Source organism: Eumetopias jubatus, unplaced genomic scaffold (assembly GCF_037043125.1).
Source record: "Eumetopias jubatus isolate StellerSeaLion01/CBP00866 unplaced genomic scaffold, mEumJub1_p1.0 scaffold_7, whole genome shotgun sequence".
Lineage (NCBI taxonomy): Eukaryota > Metazoa > Chordata > Mammalia > Carnivora > Otariidae > Eumetopias > Eumetopias jubatus.
In genome coordinates, this window is record NW_028274813.1 from 100,075,623 (window position 1) to 100,084,129 (window position 8,507).

An 8,507-nucleotide genomic window follows, 5' to 3' on the forward strand; every position below is an offset into this window, starting at 1 on the left:
TCCTTTCATGACTGGCTTCTTTTCACTTAGCGTAGTATCCTCAAGGTTCATCCATGTTGTAACACGTATCAAATCCCCCCCTTTTACAGGCTGAATAAAATGTCATTGTATGTATATACCATGTTTTGTTTATCCATTCATCCATCAGTGATTTAAAATGCTTTTTGAAAAGCAGCTTGACTGAGATCTAATAGACATATAGTAAACAAAACATATTTCAAGTATACTTTCTCCTCTTCTACACACACACACACACACACACACACACACACACACACACACATCCATAAAGCCATCACCACTATATGGCATTACAAAAAAGTACAAGGGCATAGATTACATATTAGAGAAACAAATGTTTATTGTTGGAGGAATACCAAAATCTTACATTTTCTTGCAAGGCACCAACAAAGTATTTTATGAGAGATCAGAAAGAGGGTTAACTCTGAGGCCATAAAAACTTCACTGCTACTTTCCCAGGCCACGCACTGCACCTGAAAGCGGAAAGAATTGCCAGATTCTTCAGAACAGATTTCAAAGCAGTGACCTAGGTGACTTGATGAACTATCATTAAAGAGTTGGTCAATCATCTGTTAGGACCTTTCTACTGAGTTTGAATAGAAGCTGCTTAATTTCCAGAGACAAGTGATTCAGTTGAGCCTGAAACAAAACTACAAATGTAGCCCACTATGAAATACCCACTAAACCCCAGGGTTCTTCAGCCTCAAACTTACACTGTCAGTGTTAACAGTTCCAGAGAGAGCAAGATTCTGAGCACAGGTTGTAGGTTATTTGAGCCTAAATAAGTCTCTTTAAGCATAAAGTAAACATTCTAAATGACCAGAAAGCTCTGTGTCTGGCTTTAGTGGCAGGCTTTGTTCTTCATTGGTGGCTCATCAAATAATGATATATCCTATGATCAACAGCATTTTCGATTCGAAGAAATGTGGTATTAGGAAAAGACATGAAAAGCAGTCTCAAGCTTCTAAGTGAGACATTTCTGGTTCTCTCCTTCTTGAGATGCATTTGTCTCCTTCACTCTGGGTCTCAGGAGACTACAGCCAGAGCCAACACGGGATGATGGGATTGCACCTGGTCGGAAGGTCCACCTGGTCAACCACACCTAGACGGTCCTATTTACATATTACTACTAGTCCAAGCTGATCCATTTAAATACATTTAAAAGATGATTTCAGACTTTACTTAAATTTCCCTTTGTCTTAATCCCTTCCCTTTCACAGGACTTTCTTGCCTGCTTTATCTAGGCAGAGGAAAACCATGATTCACCAGAAATGATCTGGGTGCTTATGGCAGATACTTCTGTGTTTATTTGCACCAGTACATATCAGCATTGTCTGAGAAATGGCTTTGGAATGTTTTGTGGTTTTTCCTTTGACATGAGAGGAGCAAAGTTAAATACACACCCTTTCGTGCCTTTCAACTACTGTGTTAGAGAGCTCAGTCTGTCTCCCACCCTAATAAATATTTATTGCCTCCCAGCTCATTGCTGGATTTTACACAGCTTGAGAAAGAAGGTAGATGTGTAGCTTCATTTAACTCCTCTCCATTCTGCAGCAGCTGTGCTGTAGAGAGTGTTAAGTAGCAAATTGCCTGTAGAAAGTTTGTCTAGATAAGATCGATTCAGTGAAGGAAAATGTAATAATTAATTGAACTGATCAGATCCTAAGTTTTGAAAATAATCATTGCATTTTATCGATTGAGCTTCTATGACCATGAAGATATTGGGCCTTGTTAGTATTCAAAACACTATGAAGTGGTTCTGTTTCACCCTGCCCACCGTCTCCTCCCCGACAACACCACTCTGTAGACTGGAAACTGGTCCTTGGAGGAGTTAAGCAACTTGCTCAGGATCTCAAAGCTGTAAAGTCAGGGTGGCGTGATGGTAGTGGTTTTATTGTGATACAATTGACATATAACATTATATTAGTTTCAGGTGTACAACATGATTGAAATTTGTATATATTATGAATTATCACCACGATAAGCCTCATAAACTTCTGTCCCCTCACATAGTTACAAATTTTTTCCTCCTGTGGTAAGAACTTTTAAGAACTCCTCTCTTGGCAACTTTCAAATACACAATACAATGTTATTAACTACAGTCCCCATGCTCTCCGTTATATCCCCAGGACTTGTAACTGGAAGTTTGTACTTGTTGACCACCTTCACGTTTCTCCCACCCAACACATCTTACCCCTGGCAACCACCAATCTATTCTTTGTATCATGAGTTCAGTTGTTTTGTTTTGTTTTGTTTAAATTCCATATATAAGGGAGATCATACAGTATTTGTCTTTCTCTGGCTGATTTCACTTAACATAAAGTCCTCATGTTCCAACCATATTTTTACAAATGGCAAGATTTTCTTCTTTTTTATGGCCGAATGATCTTACATTGTAGATATATACCACATTTGTTTTCTTTTTAAAATTGAAGTATAGGTGACATCCAATGTTAATTTCAGGTGTATGACATGGTGATTTGACAATTCTACATATTACACTGTGTTCACCATGATAAGTGTAGTTACCACCTGTCCATATACAAAGTTATTATAGTATCATTAATTGTATTCCCCATGCTGTATTTTATATCCCTGTGACTGATTTTATAACTGGAACTTTGTGCCTCTTAATTCCCTTCCCTTATTTTGCCCATCCCCACATCTCTCTCTCTTCTGGAAACTACCAGTTTGTTCTCTGTATTTATGACTGTTTGTGTGTGTGTGTGTGTGTGTGTGTGTATTAGGTTCCACAGATAAGTGAAATCATATGGTATTTGTCTTTTTCTGTCTAATTTCACTTAATGTAATACCCTCTAGTCCATTCATGTTGTCACAAATGGCAAGAGCTCATTCTTTTTATGGCTGAGTAACATTCCATTGTGTGTGTATATACCACATCTTCCTCATTCATTCATCTACTGATGGACATTTAAGTTTGCTTCCATATCTTGGCTATTATAATTAATGCTGCAATAAACATAGGGATACATACATATTTTTCAATTAGTGTTTGTGTTTTCTTTGGGTAAATACCCAGCAGTCAAATTACTGGATCATATGACAGTTCTATTTTGATTTTTTGAGGAATCTCCATACTGTTTTCCAGAGTGGCTACACCGATTTACATTACCATCAACAGTGCATGAAAGTTTCCTTTTCACCACATCCTTGTCAGCACTTGTTATTTCTTAACTCTTTGATATTAGCCATTCTAACCAGGTAGTTGTAAGCTGATACCTCATTGTGGTTTTGATTAGCATTTCCCTGATGATTAGTGATGTTGAGCATCTTTTCATGTGTCTGTTGGCCATCTATAAGTCTTTTATAGAAAAATGTCTATTCAGGGGCACTTGGGTGGATTAGTCTGTTAAGTATCTGACTCTTGGTTTTGGCTTAGGTCATGATCTCATGGGTCATGAGATCAAGCCCTGTGTCAGACTCTGCTCAATGGGGAGTCTGCTTGAAGATTCTCTCCCTCTGCCCCTCCCCCCACTAGCTCTCTCTAGCGCTCTCTTTCTAAAATAAATCTTAAAAAAAATGTCTATTCAGGTCCTCTGTCCATTTTTTAAAAAAGATTTTATTTATTTTAGTGCAAGTAGGGGGAGGGGGAGAGGGAGAGAGAATCTCAAGCAGACTCTGTGCTGAGTATGGAGCCCATTGGCTGGGCTTGATCCCACAACCCTGAGATCATGACCTGAGCTGAAATCAAGAGTTGGACACCCAATTGACTGAACCACCCAGGCGCCCCTGTCCATTTTTAAAATCAGACTGTTTTTTGGTGTAGAGTTGTATGATTTCCTTATATATTTTGGATATGAACCCCTTATCAGATATATTATTGGCAAATATCTTCTCCCATTCAGTAGGTTGCCTTTTCATTTTGTTGATGGTTTCTTTCACTGTGCAAAAGCTTTTTAATTTGGTGTAGTCCCAATTAGTTTCTTTTGCTTTTGTTTCCCTTGCCTGACAAGACATATCTAGAAAGATGTTGCTAGGCTGATGTCCAAGAGATTACCGCCTATGTTTTCTTTCTAAGAGTTACATGATTTCAGGTCTCACATTTAAGTCTTTAATCCATTTTCTGTTTATTTTTGTGTATAGCATGAGAAAATGGTCCAGTTCCATTCTTTTGCATGTTAACTGTCTAGTTTTCCCAGTGTCATTTTTTTGAAGAGACTGTATATTCCTGCCTCCTCACTTAATTGACCATATAAGTGTGAGTTTATTTCTGGGCACTCTCTTCTGTTCCATTGATCTCTGTGTCTATTTTTGTGCTGGTACTCTACTGTTTTGATTACTACTGCTTTGTGGCATAGCTCGAAATCTGGGATTATGATACCTCCAGCTTTGTTCTTCTTTCTCAAGATTACTTTGGCTATATGGGTTCCATCAAACTATCATGGATCCATACAAATTTCAGGATTATTTGTTCTAGTTCTGTTAAAAATGCTATTGGTATTTTGATAGGGATTGCATTAAATATGTAGATTGCCTTGGGTAGTATATACATTTTAGCAATCTCAATTATTTCGATCCATGAGCATAGTGTATTTTCCATTTACTTGTGTTGTTTTCACTTTCTTTCATCAAAGTCTTATAATTTTTAGAGTACAGTTCTTTTACCTCCTTTGTTAAATTTATTCCTTTTTGGTGCAATTATAAATGGGATTAATTTTTTAAATTTCTCTTTCTGCTACTTTGTTATTAATGTGTGGAAGTGCAACAGATTTCTATATATAAATCCTGAAACTTTACTGAATTCATTTATTAGTTTTAATAGTTTTTTTGGTGGAATCTTTAGGATTTTCTGTATATAGTATCATGTCATCTGCAAATAGAGAGTTTTGCTTCCCCACCAATTTGGATGCCTTTTTTGTTTTCTTGCCTAATTGCCCTGGCCAGGACTTTCTATACTATGTTGAATAAAAGTGGCAAGAGTATAAATCCTTGTCTTATTCCTGATCTCAGAGAGGAAAAGCTTTCAGCTTTTCACTATTGAGTAAAATGTTAACTGTGCGTTTGTCATATATGGCCTTTATTATGTTGCAGTATGTTCCCTTTAAATCCACTTTGTTGAGAGTTTTTATCCGAAAAGGTTGTTGAATTTTATCAAATATTTTTTCTGTATCTGTTGAGATGATATGATATTATCCTTCATTTTGTTAATTTGGTGTATCACAGTGATTTGCAGATATTGAACCATTTTTGCCTCTCTGAAATAAATCCCACTTGATCATGGTATACGATCCTCTTAAAGTATTGTTGAATTTGGTTTGCTAATATTTTGTTGAGGGTTTTTGCATTTATGTTCATCAGGGATATTGGCCTGTAATTTTCTATTCTTGTAGTGTCCTTGTCTGGTTGTGATTTCAGGGTAATGCTGGACTCATAAGTGAGTTTGAAAGTGTTCCCTCCTCTTCTAACTTTGGAATAGTGTGAGGAGAGTAAGTATTCTTCTTTAAATGTTTGGTAGAATTCATCAGGGAAGCCCTCTGGTCCTGGACTCTTGTTTGTTGGGAAGCTTTGGATTACTGATTCAATCTCCTTACTAGTAATTGGTCTGTTCAGATTTTCTATTTCTTCATAATTCAGTCTTAGTAGGTTTTATGTTTCTTGGAATTTATTCATTCCTTCTAGGTTGTCTAAATTATACATAATTGTTCAGAGGAGTTATCAGATACTAATTGAATTTGTTTACCAATATAACCAAATAATTTGCCTCACAACTGCATGAGGATATTCAGTAATTTAAAGTATATATTGTTTTCCATTTTGTTCCATTTTATCCATTCTATTCCAGCCACATTATCGGGTTCAAATACAAGTCACAATCATAGATACTAGGTTATGTATTTTCCCCCCAAAGAACTTACTACTTTAAATTTCGGTTTTTAAAACTATACCTTTAAATGTTTAGAAGTAGCAAAATTTATTTTTAAAATGAAAAACCTACTAAAAATGTTTTACGAAGAAGACATGCTGTAGATGATCATAATTTGTTTTCTTACACTAGGAATATTTATTTTTGGAGCCAGTAAACATTTATCTAGCATGACAGAGATGTTGGTTGGTGCCTTATGATATCTGCAGATGAGGGAATTGCCCAAAATGAGCTGCCATCTGTCCTGGGAGCAGTGAATGGTGCTTTACAAGGCAGTATCTTTGAGCAAGGAAGCCTGGGAGTTAAGTGTGAAGGAGCTTGATCGCTGAGTGTGGGTGACTGGATCTTATTCTCTGAGCCCCCATGCCAAGGGAAATTCCTGGGGATTTGGTTTTAGCAAGGAGTTGCGTGGGCAGAGCTACGCTTCAGGGTGATGAGCTGAAGGCAGGAGAAGCTACGCTGGGGGCAGAGGAATAAGAGTCTGTGGCGGCAGAGCCTGAACCAAGGAGAGAGAACAGAGAGGGGTGAGGGTGGAGGATGGAGAGCTAATCAAGGAGGAATCTGAGGGTCTTGGCAACCTGCTGAAAGATGGTTTTGCTTACTGCTCTTTCTCTGCTCAGTGCCTACCAGTAATTGCTCCATACGTGCTTTACTGAGTGAGTGAATTCCTGCAGAAGGGAAGGAACGAAGAAGAGTCTAAGATGTAATTGAAAGGCCTGGGCTTGGTGCTTGAGGGGACAGTGGTGTTGGCAGAAGTTTGGAACTCTACGGCTGGAGCAGGAACGGGAGGGAAGATGACGTGTTCAGACTGGGTCTGCTGACATGGTCGTTGGCACACCTGTCTTCTCCCACTTCTGTCCTTCCCGGGACCCGTACCTTTGCCACTTCTGTCAGCTTCCTCTATAATTGGAGCATCTTTTTGTTTTTTTGGGTTTTTTTGCTTTCTTTTCAGTTAACTTTTCTTGTTTTTAAGAAATCTACAAGGACTTTCATGCTCCCTAGGAAAGTCCCATCGTCTTTGGAAGGCAACTGCTCTAAGGCTTAATAAGACCAAATGCCCAGTAAATGGGGAGGGGCATTCTGTTTAAGTGAATTTTTCTCTTGTCCTTCAGGTTAAGTAGAAAACCTTAAAAAAATACTTGGGTGAAATGTTTGTAAAAAGAGTGTACTTTCAGGGCACCTGGGTGGCTTAGTTGGTTGAGCCTCTGGCTCTTGGTTTCGACTGGGGTCACGATCTCAGGGTTGTGGGATGGAGGCCCACCTGGGCCCCACACCCAGTGGGGAGTCTGCTTGGGGATTCTCTCCCTCTGCCCCTCCCCCGGCTCACAGGTGCTCTCTTTCTCTCTCTACAAAAACTAATCTAAAAAACTCCAGCAAAACAAAACCCTACTTTCCTTTGAAGGCAGATGGCTGATGGTTACTGTTAATAAAAATTATTTAAAATTTATAAATAAGAAAAAAAGATGGGCAGCATATTCTCACAATGATGATGCTGTCCTCTGGGGCATTCTTTAACAAGCCCTTCCAGGGGTAATTATCTAGGGCACGGTTTCTCACCCTTGACACTGTTGACATTGGGGGCAGGATAATTCCTTGTTGTGGGGTCTGTCCTTTGCACTGTAGGGTGTTTACCAGCACCCCGGCCCCACTCACGAGATGCCAATCCCTCCCTCACTCCTGGCTACCGGAGTGCTGAGTTGTGACCAAACATGTCTCCACATAATACCAAGTGTCCCCTGGAAGGCAAACTCTCTCCTGGTTGAGAAGCACTAATTTGGAAGAACAAGCACTGGTTTGGCTCTTCTATTTCCTATTAGTTAAGGTCTCAGACTCCATGAACTTACCTGGTAATTTGCAGGTTTTGTTCTGTAGAGATGCAAATCATTTCCGCTCAGTAGAAGAGAGATCGCCAATGTTATGATTCTGCATCATCTCGGAGGGTACTGACCAGTTTTGTGTCTAAGTTGGGAATTTTGTTCTAACATTTCTTTATAAATGTCTACAAATAGCCAGTTTCTCAGGATGCTCTTTGAGCCACACGGACCTCCTTCCTTCTCTCTCTTTAATGAGTGAATTGAATAAGCTTTTGGTGCATGTTCATTGTATATGTGTGGAGAGTCATAGTTTTAACTTTTGTGAAAATTATACTTTAGCATGACTGACTTTTCCTTTCCAGGCTGGGGTGGGTGACCTGGGGTCACCACAGTGAACTTTGGATCAGAAGGCTCCAAGCTTTCAGATTTGGTTTTCAAATCTCCTCAGATCTATCACTGGGGTGCTTTTTAATTCTTCCTGTCTCTCTCTATTTGCTCTTCTTTTTTTTTTTTTTTAAGATTTTATGTATGTATTTGAGAGAGAGAATGAGAGAGAGAGAGCACGAGAGGGAGGAGGGTCAGAGGGAGAAGCAGACTCCCCGCCGAGCAGGGAGCCCGATGTGGGACTCGATCCCGGGACTCCAGGATCATGACCTGAGCCGAAGGCACTCGCCCAACCAACTGAGCCACCCAGGCGCCCTCTCTATTTGCTCTTCTTAACCCCATTATCCCTGACCTGGCTGGGCCCTTCTCATTTCCGCAAGGACTTCCATTTCCAGAACCTCCCC